The 23,183-nt window shown below is 41.1% G+C and overlaps 2 pseudogenes; one reads left to right on the top strand and one right to left on the bottom strand.

Annotated features, from left to right (window-relative positions):
* Window positions 1–5,527: 5,527 nt before the first annotated feature.
* On the top strand, window positions 5,528–11,593 carry LOC129008711 (tripartite motif-containing protein 43B-like; annotated as a pseudogene).
* Window positions 11,594–17,043: 5,450 nt separating this feature from the next.
* Window positions 17,044–22,003, bottom strand: LOC129008710 (cell adhesion molecule-related/down-regulated by oncogenes-like; annotated as a pseudogene).
* Between the last annotated feature and the right edge of the window lie 1,180 nt (window positions 22,004–23,183).

The following is a 23,183-nucleotide window of genomic DNA, read 5'->3' as shown; positions in this document are numbered from 1 at the left end:
TGGAATACTAAATCTAATTAGTGGAAGTGGATCATTATAAGGGTTTTCATCCTCATCATTTTCATGTTGAGTAATCAGAGGAGGAGAAAGAGGAGAGGTTGTTCTTTCTGTCTCAGGTATAGCAGAAGCAGAAGAAACTTCAATTATAAGTGACTCACATAGCTCCAACCATTGTTATTCAAGGGTCAGCAGTATATATAGATCAAAAGCTTTAAAACTATATTCTCTAATTTTCTAAATAAAATTAAACTACATTACATAAAAAAATTAATAGAAAATTTCTTGGAATTTCAGGCAGGTAAATTGGGGCGGGGGGTGCTGGAAACTATATACTAGATAAACCATTGTACTATTGGATTTCCACATAGTTCACATATGTGATTAACAGGTATATGATGAGAGAGGCAGTGCTTAGAGATGTAGCAGAAAAGGTAGCATAGTGTAGTTCAAGATGGGGCCTAGATGCATGGCTGAAGAATCTGTATTGATCATTTACTGATTCAAACATAAAATGAATCCTATGAAGAGAAGAGATGAAATGAAATTACATATACATTCTGAAAGAAGTAAAGATTTCCTGATGGAAAAGTAAAAACAAATAATATTAAAGACACTCCCAAGCACTAAGAAAGAAATTGGCTCTGTGTGAAAGAGAGAGAGATCATCAGCTTAATTATTTATATTATAAGTCATCTTGATTCTTTAAAGGTGATATCCTTAAGGATATAAGTTACAACACTTTTTTCTTCAAAATATCAAGTGCCTACTGTGTCTAAATAAGCATTCTAAGCTAATGCAGAAATGAACAAATGCGACAGATTTTCTTGCACCTAAAGAGCGAATGAGGTTGCAGGGTGAGAAACACAAGTCAACGAGTCAAAATACAACATTGAAAAAGTGAAGCTGGCACAGTGGCTCTGGCCTGTAATAGCAGCACTTCAGGGTTCTGAAGCAGGAGGATCACTTGTGCTTAGCAGTTCAAGACCAGCCTCAGAAACAAAGTGAGAGCCCATCTCTAAGAAAAGATAAACAAAATTAGCTGGGGTTGTGGCATGTTCCTGTATTCTCAGACACTGGCTTAGATGAGAGGATTGCTTGAATCTGGGAAGTCAAGGCTGCAGTGAGCTGGAATTGCACCAGGCTTAAGCCTGGATGACAGAGCAAGAACCTGTTTTGAAAAAAAAAAAAAAATTGATAGAGTGACGCATTGTGATAAGTGCTTTAGAGAAAAATACAGCAGGAAACGAAAATAAAGAAAGTATCATAGACAAAGTTGATTTTTGTTTGTTTTGTTTTGTTTTTGTTTTTGAGACAGAGTCTCGCCCTGTCTTCCAGGCTGGAGGGCAGTGGCGCGATCTCAGCTCACTGCAAGCTCCTCCTCCTGGGTTCACGCCATTCTCCGGCCTCAGCCTCCAGAGTAGCTGGGACTACAGGCACCTGCCACCACGCCAGGCAAATTTGTTTTGTATTATTAGTAGAGACGGGGTTTCACCGTGTTAGCCAGGATGGTCTCCATCTCCTAACCTCATGATCCGCCCGCCTCGGCCTCCCAAAGTGCTGGGATTACAGGCGTGAGCCACCGTGCCCAGCCCAAAATTGAATTTACAATATCATAGTCAGAAAAGACACAGTATAGAATATATTTGGGCAGATACCTAAAGGAGGCTAGAAACTAAGGCAGGTGGCTATTTCATGTATTTCATCTTTTTCCTAGCTTTTTAGGAAGAGATAACTACATTAAAAATATCTCAATCTCAACTGATTATTTCTCCACACCATATTTGCCCCCATTGTCTATTATGAAGCTTCTGATATAAAGGAGAAGGAATGAGAATACAGAAAATTGAAGCCAGACCTCAAGGTTGAGAGTAACTTATTTATGATCAGTAAAGTCTCATAATATGTATGGCAATTTGAGCATGGTAGGTGAGTGTTATTCTGTGTGAAATGAATCAAAATCTTACTGGGAATACTAAAAGTAAACATGTCAAGTGTATATGGAGACCAGAGACAAGTGCTCTGCTGCCTTTGGCACAGAGCACAAGCAACACTTTTAAGCTTCATTACTTGTTTCTCAATATAAGAGGAGAGGAGAATGTCTGCCTATTGACCTCAACAGCATCCTCCTGCAACTAATCATCCTTCATTCCCCTTGTCCCTGAATTCCCTTGACTCACCCCTCCTTCATTTGATTGGCTCTGTGTACTTGTTAGAATCAGAAGATCCGGGGGAACTGTGGCTTCTAAACATGTACACTAGACTCTACCCATATCCAGCCCTGTGACCCTACAAACGTGCTCAACTGAATTTTCCTCCCATAGAGACATTCTTCCTGCTGAGTTTCTCTCCTCTGCTCCTAGAGCCAAATGGCATCTCCTGTCCTATCCCTGATGGCTTAACCCAGGAAAACTCCTGGATCCAAGAGGAGTCAGATAAAGGAAGGGTGGCCCTGTGGGTGCTGAGATTCTCATAGATATAAGGGGGATATCCTGAAATCTAGGGTTTCTTCCTTTCCTTTTCCCTCCCTTACAGCTTCTGCTGTTCCTGGGAGCTTTGCTCTATCTCTCACCCAGCTCAGACTGTTGCTGGGCCTGAGAGTCTTTGCATAGCCAAGGTGGTTCTTGAAGAATTCTTGTCTGCATGAGGTCTGAGCTGCTTCTACACAATCTGCAGCATGGGTTTCCATAACTGCATGAGGAGCTGGAGCCACTGGTAACTAGGCAGAGAATGTTCTCATGTGTCTAACATGGCATGACACTCCTCTCCATGAGTGGTAGAATAAATGCATTCAGATGAAGCCCTGCCATCATTACTTTGTCAACTAGAAATACATTTCAATTTACCTGAGAGCAACATGTCCTACACTACCTTGGCCCAGGGAGGTCCCTGAGATGGAGCTTTGTAGACTTTCTCTCCTTTACCCCTTGAGCTGGGATGAGCAATGCCAGGTAATGTAGGAGGGAATCCTACATCCTGTGGTTGCTGAGAGGCCCTTGGAAGGCTTCATCTGGAGCATGAGGAGAAGGAGAAATGTCCCTTCTGGAGTGGAGGCCAACAGTGTTCTTAGATTAAATTCTTACATTACAATAAAAATGAAACTCCTGGGCACAATGGCTCATGCCTGTAATCCCAGCACTTTACTAAAAACTCTATTAAAAATGCAACAACAAAAAAAATAGCCAGCCATGGCAGTGGGCACCTATAATCCCAGCTACTTGGGAGGCTGAGGTAGGAGAATTGCTTGAACCTGGGAGGCAGAGGTTGCAGTGAGCTGAGATCACTTCGCTGCACTCCAGCCTAGGCAAGCCAATAGAGCAAGACTCCCTCCAAAAAAAAAAAAAAACTTCTGTTTTGAAAAGACTTAGTCATCATCTATGTTAACACCCCCCTATGCCCCCTGAAATGCAGTCAATTGAAAGAAAGGGGTTGGTCTTCAGAGATTTATATAAGGACACTTCAAGAGCCAAGCTCATTCTTCTCCAGAACCCACAGAGTGGCTTTGCAACTGGCCTTGGAGACTTCCAAATGCTACCAGCACTGCACCGTGAGGCTCTGATCTCTGAACTGAATTCATCTTATTTGACGGCAGGCTTCGGTGAGAACATAGACATTTTTCTGAGGTAAGTACACAATTTCCAGAGTAGGAGCTACTCTTAGGTTACAAACCAAAACAAACACAATTTGGGGACTTTAATTTATCTGCAAACTTGGATTTTTTTGAGATGAAATGATCTCATTTTCTGAGTTTTGAAAATGGCTCCATTTCTTTTTTGAAATTATTCTAAACATAATCCATAGGTTTACAAGGTCCATTTACTTAACCTATTTATAAATTAACATTTTTGTCATCTGTTTTGCTACATGTTCCTCAGATTAAGGTTATGATTAATTTTTTACTTAATGTATTTCTTAGTTATTTGTATAGATTGTAAGCATTTTGCAATAGTTTCCAAATATCTAGTAATTTTTTAATCTCTGTAGATTCTATAAATGGCTTAAGGGTATTGTACTTTATGTGTATAAATGTGTTACATTCTACTGTACTAGTGGTAATGTGCCTATGTTACAATGTATAGCTATATATAGGTAGAGAGTGCCTTGAGTGATTTGGGCAAACATTTTTTTTCTAAAAAATGGTAAAAGTCTCTTCACAGACCTCAGTCTGTCAAAGAAAGCAAAAAATGAGTATTTCTGCAGAAAAGTCTCACTGGCAATCATGCAGAAATATCAGAAATAGAGGGATCATATATTTATACAGTGTAGAAACCAGGATTTAGGTTTTTCATTTCTTTGTTTCTTTGTTTACTTTAGACAGGGCCACCCAGGCTGGAGTGCAGTGGTGGAAATAAGACTCACTATTGCCTCTGCTTCCCACTTCAAGCAATCCTTCAGCCTCATCTCCCGAAGTAGCTGGGACTACAGGCCTGGGCCATCGTGTTCGGCTATTATACATACATATATATTTATAGAGATAGGCCAACCTAGACATTTTGCCATGTCGCCAGTCTAGAAATCCTGAGCTCAAAAAACCCTGCCTGACTTGACCTCCCAAAATACTGGGATTACAGGCTTGAGCCACCTTGCCTGGCATAGGTTTTCTTTTTTCTTTTTTTTTTTCCTTCTTTGTTTTTTTTCAAATCATACATTTGATACTCTGACTTACTGTATAGTGCCTATTATTATTGCACAATACTTACTATTTTTCTGACTGTGTGAAAGAGTAATGATAATGCTTCCAAAGAGCTTAGAAAATATTTCTATCCTTTGTGTACTCCCCTACAGTTTATCAATCTTTTTGTGGTTTTAATTAACTGTCTTTTAAGGATGTTGTAATATTAACCAGTATATCCCCAAATTAATGACAGTCCATGAAGAGTAAACACACCAGAAAGTTTTTGTTGATTGAATTAACGTAGCAGCCTAGAAAAACAATGATTGTTTGTGTTACCTTGGAGAGCCTTTACCTCGATTTGTCTGTTTTACCTTGGAGAGTAAAGGCTAGCTTTTTCTGATTTGCATCTAAATATGAATTCTGCTCTAACATTTTCAAGCAGGGTCCTTCTGGAAGAGTCAGGATGGATGGTTGTTACAGTTAAATAAAAAAGTGAGAGTAGAAGAGCTTAGTTAGCTTGCCTTCTCTAAACCAATCACTGGCAATTAAGAGTGTCACTGATTTTCAGACCATTCAAGACTCAACCCTTGAGTTTACAGGTTGATGAAACCCTTGAAGCCCAAGCAATTTGGTGCACACTAACCCCTCAAAAAATTCAACATTCTTCTACGCAAGAAAATAGAGTTTGGAAAGCTGGCCATGTGTTGATTGCAGAACAGTTACGTTTTCCTAGAGAGGTACATATCTCTTAGTGCCTTGGTTTTCCATTTTTCCTATCTCTGTTATTGCAAATTAAAGCCTATTCTTCTCTAGAAAAAAGGGATTATTCAATCACAACCTGATTCAAACTTTGCTTGGATCTTTGTCTCTCCAAGGTAGAAGATTAAATCCTTGTCCTGTTCTTTCCTTAGAAATATGGACTCAGATTTCTCACATGCCTTCCAGAAGGAACTCACCTGTGTCATCTGCCTGAACTACCTGGTAGACCCTGTCACCGTCTGCTGTGTGCACAGCTTCTATAGGCCCTGTCTCTGCCTTTCCTGGGAAGAAGCCCGAAGTCCTACCAACTGCCCTGCATGCAGGGAACCATCACAGAACAAGGACTTCAAAACCAATATTCTTCTGAAGAATTTAGTGACCATTGTGAGAAAAGCCAGTCTCTGGCAATTCCTGAGCTCTGAGAAACAAATATGTGGGACCAGAGGGAAACGAAGAAGATGTTCTGTGACATGGACAAGAGTCTGCTCTGTTTGCTGTGCTCCAACTCTCAGGAGCACGGGGCTCACAAACAGTATCCCATTGAAGAGGCACCTGGGGAACAACGGGTAAGAGATAGCTGTGCAATCACCTGAAAGCTGGAGGGAGGCAGAGATAAAGAGATTAAAAGGACAATGAGAATCATCATGGTGATTACTCCATTCTTTACTGAGTGCCAGGTGCTGTTCTAGGTACCAATGATGAAATTTTGAATAAAATATGCAACTCTACCTTCCTTCCTGGAGCTTAGAGCGAAACAGAGCATGATTAAGTAAATGTCATTATTATTGACTCTACAGTTAAATGCTAAAGGCATTGAAAAGCCACCAAAACTACAAGTGCAAAGAAATGTATTTTGGAAATATATTTAATATTACTGGACAAACGAGTATTGGAATAGCACACTACAAAATCTGGGGGCTAGCATAGTGGGTTCTGAAGCAGGATGTTTCACTGAACATTAGCCAGGTTACAGGAAATCTTCACTCTTCAGTTCGCTAAACTGTTCTACATTATGAAACCTCAAACTGAAAAATGTCAATTGAGGATGAGCAGTGAAAAACTTGTGTTTTTTTCCCCTCTCTTATATATTTACATATTATATCCCTTGCCTGCGTATACTACTCAGAGTATGGAATCTATGGTGTTTGACTTTCTGTTGTTCAACCTCGTAATTCTTTTGCAGGAGAAGCTTTTAAAGCAAATGAGGATTTTGTGGAAAAAATTCAAGAAAATCAGAGAAATCTAAATGAGGAGAGAAGAACAGCCTTCCTCTGGAGGGTAAGTATGAGACCGTGAGTCCTCATGACCAGCTTGAGACAGGCATGCTGACAACATTTATATTAGCTACTTGAGTTGAAATTCTCATATGCCAGATTTTGTCATGTGTTTATTCATAGGCTGGAAAACAACCAGACTATTCAGTATAATGATTGTTCATCTTTCCTGTAAATGCTTTTCAGATAAGTAAAAAATAAATCTAAATTCTGAAGGACAAGTGTGTGCTTAAAATTAATAAGTATTTCAGGCAGAGATTTCTGTATAAATGAATTATGTAATATTGATTAAATAGTATATAATTGAGAAATAAAGGCATTTAATGATGAATATGATGTTGTCCAGGGGCAAAAAAGTAGGTGGGAACAGTAATTTAAGAAATGTGCCTTTGCTGGTGAAATCTGATAGCAAAGGACCCAGATGATGCCAGCTCAAGTAGGAGAAAATGCAACATGATGAAAAGCTGAGGAGAAGGGACAACAAATGACTGGGGGAGTGAGAGAATAAGTATGTCAATATTGAGAGGAGAAACACAATGGAATGGAGATTCATGTTCTTAGAATGGCAGGGCAATACAGAGCCTGTGGCTTTTGAGGGAAGAAAGATAGGAGACAGAAAAGAGGTAGTCGGTTTGAGAGATGGGGGTTAAATTTTTTACTAAGATCCTTTTTGTGTGATGGCTTCTGATCCTCATTATAATATACTAACAACGTCTCTACTTAGAGTGATTGTTTAGGCTGTGAAGTACAAAGGTTTGAGACTACAAACTAATTGAGGAACAAAGATTATATATATTACTGATGACAGTTTAACAATCAATCATAAATTTTAGTTGTTTTCAAATGGTATCTCAGATTTCAGAGAACATATATTTAAACACTTATATCTAAAGGGCTTTTTTGCAGGTGTTCGGGAATTGATGAATTACATAAATTTCGAAGGAAGGTCTTGCTTAACTCATCATCCTGTTTGTAAAGGATGGAAAATAAAAGAAGGAATGAGGAGGATGAATTTGTGGGTTCTGTGACGTGGAAGTAGACCTGAGTATTTGGCCTACAAAATCTATGTCCCTAGAAAGTGATGTGGTTTTACGGTCACAGATGATCAGGAATGAGTATAGGAAGCTGCATCCAGTTCTCCAGAAAGAAGAAAAACAACATTTAGAGAGACTGAACAAGGAATACCAAGAGATTTTTCAGCAACTCCAGAGAAGTTGGATCAACATGGATCAAAAGGGTAAACACTCGAAAGACATGTATCAGGGACTAATGGAAATGTATCATAAACCAGATGTGGAGCTGCTCCAGGTGAGAACTGAGGGTGTCCCTTGAGACACTTTGTATTAGCTGACCTTTACATGTTTGCTTTCCATTGGGTACCAAAGACATTATTTCTTCATCTCCTGCATTGATGGTGAGAGTCATTCCCACTGGCTATAGAGATAAACTATAACTCCTAACCTAATCATGGAAAGAAAGCTTTATGGAATTGTGCAACGAGATTTCCATAGAACATTTTCTACCACAAGCTTCCTCCTCCAGCACATTTCATTCAAGCCCTGGAAGAAAAAAAATCATGTGAAAATTCTATTTTTGTTTCCACTGGATAATACAAAGAAATTAGGGAAAAACTAACATTTCCTTCTTCCTCCTTTTGGGAAGTCCTAGGTTTGAAATGCTCTTGATTTGAGCCACATTACCTTTTGGGGACTAGGCCTGAAAAAGACTACGTTGTAGACAGCTGCAGCAATGTGCAGTCACTACTCACACCTTTCTCTCTCACCCAAATTTAGGGTCCTGAATTTATCACAAATAGATTATGTCAATAGGTCTTACAGGTGTAAGTGTCAGAGATGAGAATATATTTTAAAAGTGTTGCAGTGATAGTATGTGGTAATTCTAAAGTTTTCAAAACCTAAAGAGCAGATTGGCAGAATAGCAACTTGTTTGTTTGTTTGTTTGTTTTGAGATGGAGTTGTCTTCTGTCATCCAGGCTGAAGTCCAGTGGCCCAATCTCAGCTAGCTGCAACTTCTGCCTCCCTGGTTGAAGCAATTCTCCTACCTCAGCCTCCCTAGTATCTGGGAATAAAGGTATGCACCACCACATACAGCTAATTTTTTTGTATTTTTAGTAGAGATGGGTTTTTGCCATGTTGTCCAGGCTAGTCTGGAACTCCTGACCTCAGGTGATCCACCCACCCTGGCTTCCTAAAGTGCTAGGATTACAGGTGTGAGCCACCTCACCCATCAAGAATAACAACTTTCGAAAGAAGTTATTTTTTCTCTCTCTCTCTCACTACAGGATTTGGGAGACATGGTGGCAAGGTATGTTACTGGCCATCAGTGCAAGCTGGAGCACAAGGCATGCTATGAAAAACATCAAGCTCTTTCCAACAAAGTGAAAACATATTTTACTAACACAATAATGTGCCAGTGTGATTGTGTGTGTACTCATGTGTTTGTGTTGTATGTTGAATGTTACCTATGCTTTTTATCAGGAATTAACCTTTTCTTACTTTTCCAAGTGACTCAGGAGGTTATGTTTTGAAGAGTTCAATGCAGAAGTTGCTAGAATACAATTGCCTCTTTTTAGGATTCAGAATGATAATTAGAGATCAACTATTTGGTGGCAGATAGGGAGAGAGGCATTTATCTTTCAGCAGCAGTAGGTTAGAAATGGAGTGAAGAGTTAGAAAGATTCCCTAAGAGCCACAAACCCATCCTAGAATTGTGGAGGTACATTACAATATCAGAAGTGGGTTTGAATGAAGCACTTTCTGTTGGAATCTATTTCTTTAACACAGACATCAGAAACTTAATCAACTTAACCTACTCCCTTTGCAGGAGTGAGTCCGTGCTGCAGCACATGCCACAGCCTGTGACTCCAGAGCTCACTACAGGGCCCATCACTGGACTGGTGGATAGGTTCAACTGCTTTCTAGGTGAGTGTCACCCTCTTGGTGGGATCCACATGCAATGCCTTCAATTCTGTTTTTCTACAGGCAGCTTTCCCAGTGTAATGATCTTTCATCTAGAAGAAAATAGTCTGTGAATAGGTATTTATATTTATAGTTTCACTATCATCAAACAGACAAAACTCAATAAAAGATGGTGGATTCAGCCATATAACAAATTTCATAGAAAAGTAAAACATGCAAAAGGGCTCTTTAGGATGTAGAACCATTCATGTATGGTTCAACCATGATACAATTTCATGTATACAATTATTACATGAAGTATACAGAACTGAATTAATTCAGGACATTTCAATTTCAAATTCCATGCAGTTAATGACTGATTTGAGTGACAGTGTTTTTTTGAATACATTTCAGGTGAAGTTTCATAGCATTTATAATTTTAATCATGTGCATTTTAATCAAATAACGCATACACGAGTAACTTATATAACAATGCAAAAACTGAGAATCTGTGAACAGTAAGAACGTGATTTGTTGGTTGATGAGGCCTGAGATAGAACTCCAGGATAGATCATGATAAATCCAGCAGATAAAAGATGTCTGTGCCTGAATCTGGCATGAAAGTCAGATAATTCTTGCAAGGAAGCTGCACTTTTCAGAAGGCACATTCAGATTTTCTCACTAAGAATGAAATGACTAGTTTAAGTGGCAAATTATAATATTTCTGTCAAAGTGATAACTTTTCTTTGGGCCTAAGGATGACTCCCCACCTCATCTCCTGTCCCAAGCCTCCTGCTCTGCCCTGACAGAGGAGAGACAATGATAGTTAATTTCATTGTTGTGGACTTGGCCGCAGTGCAAGAGCTTCCAGTTTTTCAGTTATGAAAGGTCGCTAACTAGACAGAGACATGACCTTCCTCCCCTTTATACATTTTGAGTTTATAGAAATTGTGATCATTGAAGTTTAGCCATTTACTTGTGCAGATATCCTAACACCCTTTGATTCCAACATTTTTTCCAGACAGAAGTTTGTTTCTAATCTTGACCTGTGTTTTCTAGTGAGAATCTCTTTCTTATCTGAACATAAGAATTTATAAACTGCTTTTCACTGGAACATTCTCTTTTTTTTTACAGTGGAAATTTCCTTCACTTGGGAAGTAACCAATTACAATATCAGGCTGTTTGAGGATGTGAGAAGTTTGATGTTTAGACCTGAATCTTTGTATTCTCACAGATCTGACTATTTTGCTGCATGGGGAGCCTGGGTCTTCTCCTCTGGCAAACACTACTGGGAGCTGGGTGTGGACAACTCTTGGGACTGGGCTCTGGGAATCTGTCAGGACTCCTCAATAAGGAAGAATAACACAATGGTTCAATCTAAGGATGTATTTCTTCTTTTATGTGCCTGCTGTCCTGACCCATATTTCCAGGGATAACCTGGCATATGTAGACACTATATAAAGCCCACATTCATTAGAAGTTTGTAACACTATGTTTTCATGTGACTGTTTTCTTGTTCCTGCAATGCGTATTTCCTGGGATAATAAAAGAACCACTTGGTACATTCCCCTTGTTTGAAGTTCTGAGACAGCTACTCTTTGGTTCTGATGATCTCAACATTGCCCCAACTCCAACAAAATCTAAGTGTTTTCTTGATGGCAAGCCCTGCCATTCACTTTTGGAAGATATTACTGGGAGGTGGATGTTGGGAAGTGTTGGAACTTGGCTGTTGGATTTCACAACAATTCTTGGACAATGAGAAATGACATGCTGGTTAACTCTAAGAAAATTTTTCTACTTTTTTGTATCAAGAAGGCTACTGGTGTCATCTCAAGACCTCTTCCCCACTATTATCTCAGTATACAGAAAGGCCTCTAGGCCAGATGGGAGTGTTTCAAGATTATGAATGTGGCATGGTAAGCTTTGTTAATGTGGCCAACACTTTTCTCATCTGTAGCCTCTCTGGTTCTTTCCCTTACCCTCTTACAACTTTGCTTTGCTTTGCTTTGCACTCACAGAATCAGAGATAGGTCAGTAACATGACTAAAGGTATCAGAAACACCAACTTCTGATAATGCTAACCTATTGACTACTTGATACTCTTTATCTTTTTCTATGAAACTTTGTACCATTTTTAAAAGTGTGGAGGTATACATTTGTTTTGATTTTCATTAAACTACTCTCTCCTAGAATACTGCGCATGTCTTTTCTTTTATGCTGTATCTTTTCTTTCCCTTGATTTTCAAGCCAGCCCAGGTAAATTAATACCTGAGTGTGTTTATCCAAACTGATGGGTTAATGCAAGAGCACAGGTTTCTTCCCCCTGAACTGGAATTTTCTTTGCTCTGTTCCATATCTGCTAAGTCCCATTTCATCAAGTGTAAGTTCCAGCCTTTCTTCAGGGAATTCTTTCTTTAGCTCCTGGACTAGATTAGGCTGTTTGTTTTAAAGACTCAGAAAACCTTATACTTTTCTTTGTAAAACTCACAGTGTAATAGCAGGCATCTTTTCTGCTTCTCAAATTACAAGAAAAGGATTCTGTTTGTACTACACACAGGTATATTCCAAGAAAGTACACAATGCTTAAAATATAACTGATATTCATTAATTGTCTGTTTGAATAAAAGAATATATGCACAAAATAATTGATAAAAACATATGATACATCTCTTTAAAAGGCTACCAAATTTACCCCTGTATTCCTATTGATTTTGGCTACTGAATGTAACCAAAATCAACAGGGATACTGAGAAATATTATTTAATAAAGTTATAAATTGGACTGCTTATCAAATTGATAGGCTCAGTCAATTTTCTTTAGCTATGGAACAAACTATTGATGGACACAGATCTTAAGAGAGTGACAATGATACAGATAAAAGGACTGAAAACCTGTAAGATTTTAGTAATTTCACCAATGGCATCCTATAGACAGTTACCTGGAAACATGTCATTACCAGAATAGAAAGTAAGACTCACTTTTTGCTTCAGAAAATACAGAATACTCAGAAGCCTCATTACATTTTAATCAAACTCCAAATTTATTTAGGTCTTTGAAGTTTTTAAAACTCATGTGCAGTAAAATATCCTTATTATCAGAAATACCTATATTTTGATCACGTTAATTTTGTATGAAGCCTTTCCTTAAGTATCGACTGGAAATTGGTTCCAGGACTCCCCACAGATACCAGAATCCTTACATGCTAATAATCCTCATATGTCCTTACATAAGATGGGGAAGTATTTGCATGCAGCCAAAGCACATCCTCCAGTGTACTTCAATTATCTCTAGATTACTTAAAATACTTAATGCAATGTAATCGCTATGTAAGTAGTTGTTACACTGTATTATTTAGGGAATAATGATGAGCAAAAAAAGTCTGCACCTGTTCAGTGAAAAGGTAAGCATTCCATTTTTTTCCTGAAATTTTTTAATCCATGATGAGTTGAATCCATGAGTGCAGAACCCATTCATATGGAGTTCCAACTTTATATCAAATATCATATTTAATATTGTATTTTCTAGTATTTAATTTAATTACTGGCAATATGGCACACAACAAACATATCAAAAGTTTCTGATATGTGCTTTTTGAATTTATTTAAAGCAATCCAGGCATGCCTCCTTTAATGAGGATTGCTGAGAACAACATCTAAAAAAGACTGACTCCATTTATAAGGAGTAACTCTGATGCAAAAGTTTAATGACAGATGGCTTGCATAATGAGTTATTTCAATGATAGGAGTAATGCAAACATATAATTCTGTAGTCATTTATATTTTAATAGCATTAAACTGTTTTAACCATCCTCATCTTGAATATCATCTCATTGTATATTAGAATACTACTACTAGAGCAATAAAGAAGAATGGATAAATATGGTCAGCTTTTTGCTTTTGTTTTGTTTTGTTTTTGAGACAGGCTCTCACTCTGTCACCCAGGTTAGAGTGCACTGGTGAGATGACGGCTCACTGCAGCCTCGACCTCCCCAGATCAAGCAATCCTCCAACCTCAGCCTCCCAAATAGCTAGACTGCAGCCTGAACTGTCATGCCTGAGTAATTTTGTTGTTGCTGTTGTTGGAGAGAGAGGGTCTCACCCTGTTACCCAGGCTTCTCTCAAGCTCCTAGCTCAAGTCATCCTCCCACCTCAGCCTCTAACAGTGCTGGGACTATAGGCATAAACCACTATGCCAGGCCTAAATAGAGCCAATTCCACTGAGGTTTAAATTATTTGTGTTCCACTCTCTTTCATTATAAGAATAATCTGTGTCTTAAAATGTGTTCTTGAACATGAATTACTTTATGATTGCCCCTTCATAAGAATAGTTCCTAATGTTTAAGTATAATTCACAAAAATATGAAAATTCCTTCATAAAAATGACTGGAATTAATAAAAGGAATACTAGATACAGGCAGTGGCTAATCAAATTTTAAGTGAATTATCTTATTCTGTCCTACAATTACAAGAGAAAGTGATCCTCCCACCTCAGCCTCTCAAAGTACTGGGAATTATAGGCATGAGCCACCATGCCTGGCATAAATATGGCCAATAATTTAAACTTCAGTTTACTTGGCTGTTCTTCTAAGTTTATGAGAGAAATATGCTTCTCTTATAATTGTGAGGACTGGATGAGATAATGCACATACAACCTCCACTGATAGGGTAGAATCTCCACCCCGGAACAGCAGGTCTAGGGTTGCTATGCCCAAGTTTCCCACTGGCTGTATCTTCCGTCCCTCAAGGGATAAGACAAAACACCGGGGGACACCATCCCCCTACCTACCCCAGCACAGACTTCTAGAGCGTGTGTGAGTGCTAGAGAAGCCACTGTCAACTCCTATACAGTGATGCAGAGATTCATCTAGGAGGACTGACAAGCCAGAAAAACTGAGAGCTTTGCTCAATGCCTCACAGTAATGACAGATTTTGAATCGGTCATGAAAAGGTACACTCCCAAGAGCATTGTCAAAAACAATGGAGACCTTGGTTAGGAACATTAAAGAGGAGCTTGGAATCTTTAGCATGCTTTGTAGCAACAGATAAACTTCTGACAGCCAGCCAGAAGTCTACCAGAGAAAACCAGGCAAAGAGAAAGCCAAGAAAAAGTGTCTTAGGATCTCTAATTTCTGGAGATCTGGAAGGCTGTGTATCTGTGCTAGCCTGCACTGGCTCAAGAGCAATCACGGTGGAATGTGGACAAATTTGTAAGCACTCCCCAAGCTAACCACTGATTCATCAATAAAGAGCCTTTAGCCCTACTGGCTGAAGAGCTAAAACACAAATTCTGAGTGAACACTGGGTGAACAATAAATTATTCTGTTCCAGGGAGTGATTCCTAGAAGCTAGACTTAAAAATAAAATCACAATCATCTCCGGTGATCTGGAAGACTGACCATGCAGTGTCATCGCAGTCACCAGAGAGAGGATCTCTGAGCTGTTAGTCCACTGAATGTGGGACATAATTGTCAACTTCCTGATCTGTGAAAACAGTCTCTGAGCCACACAAACATTGAATGGTAAAGGATAAAAATCTAACTAACTAGGAAGGCTTAGCCACAACTTTTGAAATACAGATTTAGGTAGAAATAGAGATAAATAGATAAAAAGATTGCTGAGTTTCATGTTTAGCTGAATTCATAGTAAATATTTATCATCATGAATATGCTCATCTCAGAAGCCAAAAGCATACCTACTCTCAGATGAAGGTTGCATATATATATACATATATATGTGTGTGCATATATATGATATATATCTACATTATAAAGCAGTCACTCATATGTATATTTTTCAATTAGTAAGCTAATTTTCCAAGCAGTATTTTTCATGTATATATATAGTCCCAGCACTTTACCAGGCTGAGGTGGGAGGATCACTTGAGCCCAGAGTTGGAGAGAAGCCTGGGCAACAGGGTGAGACCCTGTCTCTCCAACAACAGCAACAATAAAATTACTCAGGAATGACAGCTCAGCCTGTATCCAGCTATTTGGGAGGCTGAGGTTGGAGGACTGCTTCATCTGGGGAGGTTGACCCTGCAGTGAGGCGGGATCTTACCACTGCACTCCAACCTGGGTGACACAGTGAGAGCCCACCTAAAAACAAAACTAAACTAAACTAAACAAAAACAAAAAGCTGACTGTATTTATCCATTCTTCCTTATTGCTCTAATAGCTGTATTCTAATATACAATGAGACTATATAAAAGATGAGGATGGTTAAAAGAGCATAATGCTATTAAAATATAAATGACTATAGAATTGTTATGTTCCCATTACCCTTGTCATTGGCATACGGATCCTGTCAGCTTGGTAGTCAGCATAGTACCCAATAGGTAGCTTTTAAAAAAATATCATGATCATTTATAAATGTGGAGAAGATCCTTCCAAAGGCAGCTTCAATGTCCTTGTCACGCAGAGGCAGCAGTGGTCAGGAGCTCTGCTGACCAATGCTTTTGGTGCCTGTTTAAAAGGAAGACATTCTGGAAAAAAAAGTCTGGAAACTTCATAAAATAAACAACAACAACAACAACAAACACCTTTTCTTCCAAAATAAGTATTTTCTGACACTCACACCTTCAGGCTGTTGCCCCTGTTGGAAGTGAGAGAATGACTAGTTTCTGGCAGTGTGACACCACGAGCATGCTCCTAGGCTAATGGAGCAGATGGAAGAGCTCCCTCCAAGAGAGGCTCCCCGCAGCCCTCCCCTTTTTTCTGCTGAAAATGTGTATCTTTCTTTGCAAGCCACAACTTAAAGTCTTATTTTGTTCCTACTCTTAGAAACAGTCAAAAAGAGCCCCATACCGGGCCATTTTATGAATCGAGGTAATTTTAAAGCAGAGGGATAGTAAAGCATTATTTGTCTCTCTGGCCTTGGTTCCTTTTCCGCATACTGCAATCATTCAACTACATCTTACACTCTACCATGTCCACGACACTGCTTATGACTGGTGACTAGAAGACTGAACATCACTTGTGCCCACGTGCAGATAGGGAGAATGTTGTCTGGTCACATTACCACTTTAGTGGAAGGCACTCTTTTAAAATTCATCAGCCAGGTCTGCTATTACAAACACTGGGTCAAAACCGTGGTTGACTTCAAAATGTTCTCAGAAAGTTTGATAATACACTATTAAAAGACGGTTTTCCATCTGAAAACCTGACTGGTGGCAACCTTCAATTGGCCCCTGCATTTCCTCTGAGCTGAAGTAGCCAAGAGATGGAATCGTTTGCATGAGGAGTTCTTATTGCCACTACAGTTGTTAGAAAATATGGAATGATCCCTCTGCCCTCCAGGTGATTGAAAGCCACGCAAAACAAGGTTGTTTCTTACTGAGAGCAAGGAAGCAATGGGTAAGAAAACTTTTAAGGCATATATAATACAAAAGGGCACACATTTTTAAGACACATTCACATGACATTATACTGCAAAAAAAATAAAGAATGATTTTCTCTGATTTGAATTAAGATCCTTCACACAGTTCACTCCCAGGCCTGTTTTGTGCAGTTGGTTACAGGCTTGAAGTTAGAAGATGACTGGTTGTTTGCACATCCTCCGGTTTCCTGGGGCTGCTGGAGGACCACTGAGGGGCCATCCAAAGGAACACCAGGCGGAGGCCATGTTGTCTTTTCAGCACCGTCCTCTGAGATAGGTGGCAAAATAAGAGGATTCCAACGTAAATTCTTGCTGTCTGTTTCTGAATAGACACAGCTGTCTTCTCTGCTGAACTCTTCTGGATTTTCTGTGCGATAACAGCTGACATCGTTTCTATTATCCTGACAGCACTTTTTTCCTCCTCTGTAATAACACACTTTGCGGATGAACCAAAATCACCAAAAACTGCCACGGATACTGTTAGGGGGCCACTCAAAATAATACCAACGCTATTGTTGGCAAGGGATTGGTAGAAACCCAAAAGAGAGGAGTTAAGAGAAAGATTTGTCAAAGTCCCCTGATGAATCTTTATATATTCCATGTTTCCATCCTACACTTTTCCATTATGCAACCGTGAGCTATGAGTGGCCACAGGTTTGGCAGAACAATGTACTTCTACAGGTCCACCACTTTTCTGGACGGTAGAGAGCGGCTCAGAAGTAAAATAAGGTGTCAAGTCTGAACTCATGGAAGAGCAGAGAATCACGACGGTAACATACAGCAGTGTCCATATGGGTCCAAGATTCACCTGCAGAGCGCCAGATTACAGAAGCAGGCAAGGCAGGCTTCCAGAGCAAAACCCGGGCCTTGGTTCCCTTTCCAAGGTACTACAATTCAGGGTAATCAGACGCATTCCTTAACCTCGACTCCTTCCTGCTTACTAAAGACTTTGATCAGTCTTCATGCTGTCCACAGGGAGTCTCCAAAACTCAGAGTAACAGTTGGCTTACATCCTCAGTGATTCGAGTCTGCAAGGTGTATATGATTGTGCTTCGGGGGGAAAGCAGAGAAGCCACTTTCTGTACTTACAAGGGAGTTCACTTCAGTGCTATAAACATCACCGCAGGCCTGCTTGTAATAAAGTCCAGACTAGCAATCTGCCTTTGGGTTGAGCTGTTCTCCTACAAGATAAGCTGTTAAGTCATACCTTCATTTTAGATCTCTCCGCTCTGCAGGCTAAGCATCCAGAGATCCTGTGGGGCAGCCGGCTGGGAAAGCCACCCTCAGGTCCTTCCCTCTGATGCCACGGCGGCTACTATGGAGGTGGCTATGGTGGCAGCGGCTGCGATCCCAAGGGGCCCCTCCACGCACCACGCAGGGCAGAGGAGGACGCGGTGTCTTGCAGGCCAGGACGCAGGCGCTGGGTAGGTCAGGCGGCCGCTGGGTCCTGGTTCTTCTGGCACCTTGACTCTGGAGCCCGGCATCAGGGCTCAGGGCAGGGGACCTGGGGCGCGCCCCCGCGGCAGCGCTCCTCCAGGCGGAGGGGAGTCAACATGTAACCGGGTGGGTTCAGGGCTGCCCGGAGCATGCCAGGAGCAAAAGGAGGGATCCTGTGAGAGACAAGCGAGGCCAGCTGTAGAGGCCGCCTCCAATAAGTAGTTTTTTAAATCCATCTCTCTCCCTCCACTCACAAGTAGACCACAGAGTCTATTTTGCCCATACCGATGTCTCTGTGTGTTCAATGCTTAGCTCCCAATAATAAGTGAGAACATAACAGCATTTAATTTTCTGATCCTGCGTTAATTTGCTTAGGATTACAACCTCCAGCTCCATTCCCATTGCTGTAAGAGTCGGTGTGCCCAGAGGAAAGTCCTCCATTTAAGCTCCCATTCACAATTACACTGACTCCATTGAGAACCTTATGGTGAAGGTGGGAACAGCCACTGCTGAGACCGCCATGGCTCAGTAAGCCTCCATGAACACTTCCATTTATCTCATTTGCTCCTGAGAGAGTGCTGTATTACATCACCTGCCCATTAATATCTGATCCTTGATAGAGGTATCCCGGAGGGTCATATTTCTGTATGATATTCTTCTGGCGATTCTTCCACAGGCATATTTCAATGAACACCATGAGAATGAGGCCCAAGACACCCAGCATCCAGCCAAGGATCAGATATAACAGGTCACTGCTTCTGTCAGGGCTGGTTGCTGGCCTCACATTTCCTTCACTTCCTGAGGAATTCAGAGGGGTACTCAAGCCTTTCGGTTACTCAGAAGCTCCAGGAACACATTTGACTTTAGTCTCGCAGATCATCACACTGCTAAACTCACTTTCTTCTCCTTCACTGAAGCACTCCACTTTAATGCCATAGGAAGTTTCTGACAGCAGATGGCCAATCATGTGCCACTCCTTTGAACCTTCTGTAACATCCCTCTTATAAACTTTTTCATTGTCGTTATCTGTGGGTCGGTAATAGATATAAAAGAATGGAAGTGTTATTTTTATTTCACGGAATGTATGTCCACTTTAGCACAATCTGAGTAACGCTGACGGCCTCTGTGTATACAATGTGAGGTCCATTATTGGACAGTTGGAACAAAGTTTGGGGAACCCAGTCACCTGATACGGATGAGATGCTGAACTCTGAAAACTCTCTTCATAATGGTTGATAGCAATGACCCTAAATTTGTATGTTGAACCTGGTTCTATACTACAAACTTCCACAGAAATTTTGGAAGGAAGGACATCTTCAGCTGTCACCAGCCAGTCACTGGTCCTCATCCATTTATATTTGACCTTGAAGGCAGCGATTGAAGAATTCCCATTTGCCCAAGGAATTCAAGTGACACAGACCAACGTCTCTGATGCAGTGGAGATAATCAGGTGATCTGGTGCTTCTGGAGCGCCACTGTGCCTAGACGAATCTGTAAGCACCACTCCAAAATTGTTGTTTGAAGCTTCTGAAACAACACGATACTCGGGGGTGCCTGTGGATTGAGAGGATGCCTGGGTGTTTTTGGATGGTGCTGTTTTTCTTTGCTGGTTCAAAAGGTAAAAATGGCAGGTGGGTTTTCACTTGCAGCACTTCTTGCTACCATCGAGAGTTCATAAGGGCTAGATGGCTCCATTTCAGCTAAATGAAGCTCCCTTTCACCTCCTGGGATCCAAACCCTGTGCCAACTTCCCACCACACCAACTTCATACTCCAGATTTTGATACTTCACAAAGTAGGCATTGATGGGCAGTCCACTTCCCTTGCCTGCCCTCCACACCAGGTTGTATGTATCTGCTATGGGGGTCTGTAGGGTTTCAATTTGATGGGGACCTCAGGAACAGAGATGCCACCAGCATTTTTCTCTGATGGTGATTCCACTGCACTGGGATGTACTTTCTCTGGAAATGAGCTGAAGAATCCACTTTCTGAACCACCTCTTATTTTTTTCATTATTCTGAGTAACATCAAAAAGTGTGACTGTTTCTGCTTTTGTTTGTTTCAAAAGGAACAACCATGAGAGGTGGTTCTGCCTGGCTGGTACCATGTTCATTTATAGCTTCACAGATGTATTTCTCCACATGCTCCTGCATCACAGCCTGAGTATGGAGAGAGCTCAAGCCAGCTTGGGACATGATGAAATAGACAGGCTCTAGGTCCAAGATTCCAGGTCTTGAGAAGTGTGACTTTTGGGATTTAGATCTAAGGACTTAAGACAGATGGCTGGTTATCAATCCGTGGATGTCATACCAACAAATGACCGGACCCAGCAGCCTGGTAGCATTGCAGGACAGAGTAAACAAAGTCTCCATCTACCACTTTTATGCTTGCTGGTGCCATAATTATAACTTGCTTGAATCCATGGCCTTTTCCTATTTCAAGTCTTCCAGTAGACTGCATACATCCAGCCTCATTATCTCCTAAACACTGATGTAGCCAATATCTTGCATAATAACCCCACTGAATTTCAGTTAGTTTCCTGCAGTTCGATGTCTTGAGGAAGGATGATTAGGCTGTGCATTATGAAACCAGTTATGGCTGGCAGCTGGGTTCCTACAAACATCAGAGATAAAGTGTACTGTGGAAAATAGAGACACTATCTGATCCTGTAGTCCCTTAGAGTAGGAGCCTGTTCAAGTACATTAATCACGTATGCCACATATTTTACATCTCCAGAGTTGTTTCCCACCATGCAGGAATCGTTTCCAGAGTCCACTGGGTCAATGCTATCTATGGCAAGATGAGAATACAACCTTCTCCAGTTTCTTCCCGGGGCAATATCCTGCCTGTTCTTTAGTCAACACACTTGAGGAGCCAGGACCCCACTAAACATACACTCCAAAGTTGCAGGGCTATGTGAATGAACAGCTAACACCTGTGAACGAGCAGGGGAAGAATGCCAAAATCATCTGAAGAAAGGTGACTCACAAGGAGCTTTTGGCCAATGGGTTCAACTTTTAATTCATGTGTGGCCAGATTATAAGCTGCACATTCGTGTGATCCCTTGTCCTCTAAGGATACATTCAAAATCTAAAGATGTTCTCGTGGAGGGATTAAGTAATTCTTCGTGGAAGGCTTCAACCACTTCCACTGGATTTTAGCACACACCTCAGCTTTGGGGTTACTCTCTGGTACCCTGCAGCCAATGAAGCTGGCACCTTTATTATTTTGCTGTAATAAAATGCTTTGTGGATGAATCAAAGTCACCAACAACTGCTGTGGATACTGTTACAGGGCCACGTACGACAACATTGACCTATTGTTGAAAATGCATTGGTAGTAACCCAAAGGGGAGGAGTTAAGAGAAAAAAAATTGTCAAAGTCCCCTGATGAATCTTAATATATTCCATGTTTCTATTCTATTTTTTCCATTATGCGACCTTGAGATGTGAGTGGTGGCAGGTTTAGCAGAACAATATAATTCTACAGGTCCACTAAGTTTCTGGACAGCAGAGGGTAGCTCAGAAGTGAAATAAGGTGCCACGTCTGAACTCCCAACAGAGCAGAGAATCATCAGAGTAACAGACGGTGGTGTCCATAAAGGGCCAAGATCTGGATGCAGAGCACCAGATTACAGAAGCAGGCAGGACAGGCTTCCAGAGCAAAACCTAAGCCTTGGTTCATTTTCCAAAATACTGTAGTTCAGGGTAGGCAAACACATTCTTTAACCTTGACTCCTTCCTGCTTACTAAAGACTTTGATCAGGGACGGTCTTCATGCTGTCCACAGGGTGTCTCCCAAAATGAGAGTAACAGCTGGCGTACATCTTCAGTGATTCAAGTCTGCAAGGTGAATACATTTGTGCTTGGGAGGGAAAGCAGAGAAGCCACTTTCTGTTCTTAGCCTGGAACTCACTCCAGTGCTAAAAGCACATCATAGCAGTTCTGCTTGTAATAAAGTCCAAACTAACAATCTGCCTTTGGGTTGAGCTTTTCTCTTACAAAATAAGCTGTTAAGTCATGCCTTGATTTTAGGTCTCTCCACGGGGTGGGCTAAGCATCTAGAGCTCCTGTGTGGCAGCCAGCTGGGAAAGCCACCCCTGTGTCATGCCCTCCGGCGTGAGGCAGCGGCTGCGGTGGCGGCTGTGATCTGAAGCGGCCCCTTCAGGCCCGGCACAGGGCAGAGGAGGGTGTGGTGCCTCGCACGCCAGGGCAGAGGCGCTGGGTAGGGCGAGCGGGCCGCGAATTCCCAGGTCTCCTTGCACTGTGTGGCCTCAACCAGGAACCAGCGCTCAGGGGAGGGTAACTGGGTTGGGGGTGGGGTGCGGAGGGACAGGACCCATCCCTGTGGCAATGCTACTCTAAATGGAGGCCTACCTACAGGTAAGCAGGTGGTCACAAAGCCCAACAGGAGCAGGAGAGGAGCAGGAGGAGGATGGATCCCAGAGAGAGACAGGCAAGGCAGGCTGTAGAGACCGCCCCCAGTCGGTATTTTTTTAACCCATCCCTCTCCCGCCACCCTCAAGTAGTCCACAGAGTCTATTTTTCCCATATTGATGTCTATGTGTGTTCAACATTTAGCTCCCCCATGTAAGTGAGAACATACAGCATTTGGCTTTCTATCCTGCAAGAATTTGCTTAGGATTAAGGCCTTCAGCTCCACCCACGTTGTTGTAAAGGATGTGATTTCATTCTTTTTATGGCTGTGTAGTATTCCGTGGTGTATATGTACCATATTTTATTTATACAGTCTACCATTGATGGACTCCTGGGTTGATTATGTCTTTGCTATTTTGAATAGTGCAGCCATGA

Source organism: Pongo pygmaeus, chromosome 9, assembly GCF_028885625.2.
Source record: "Pongo pygmaeus isolate AG05252 chromosome 9, NHGRI_mPonPyg2-v2.0_pri, whole genome shotgun sequence".
Taxonomy (NCBI): Eukaryota; Metazoa; Chordata; class Mammalia; order Primates; family Hominidae; genus Pongo; species Pongo pygmaeus.
This window is presented reverse-complemented; position numbering and strand designations above follow the sequence as displayed.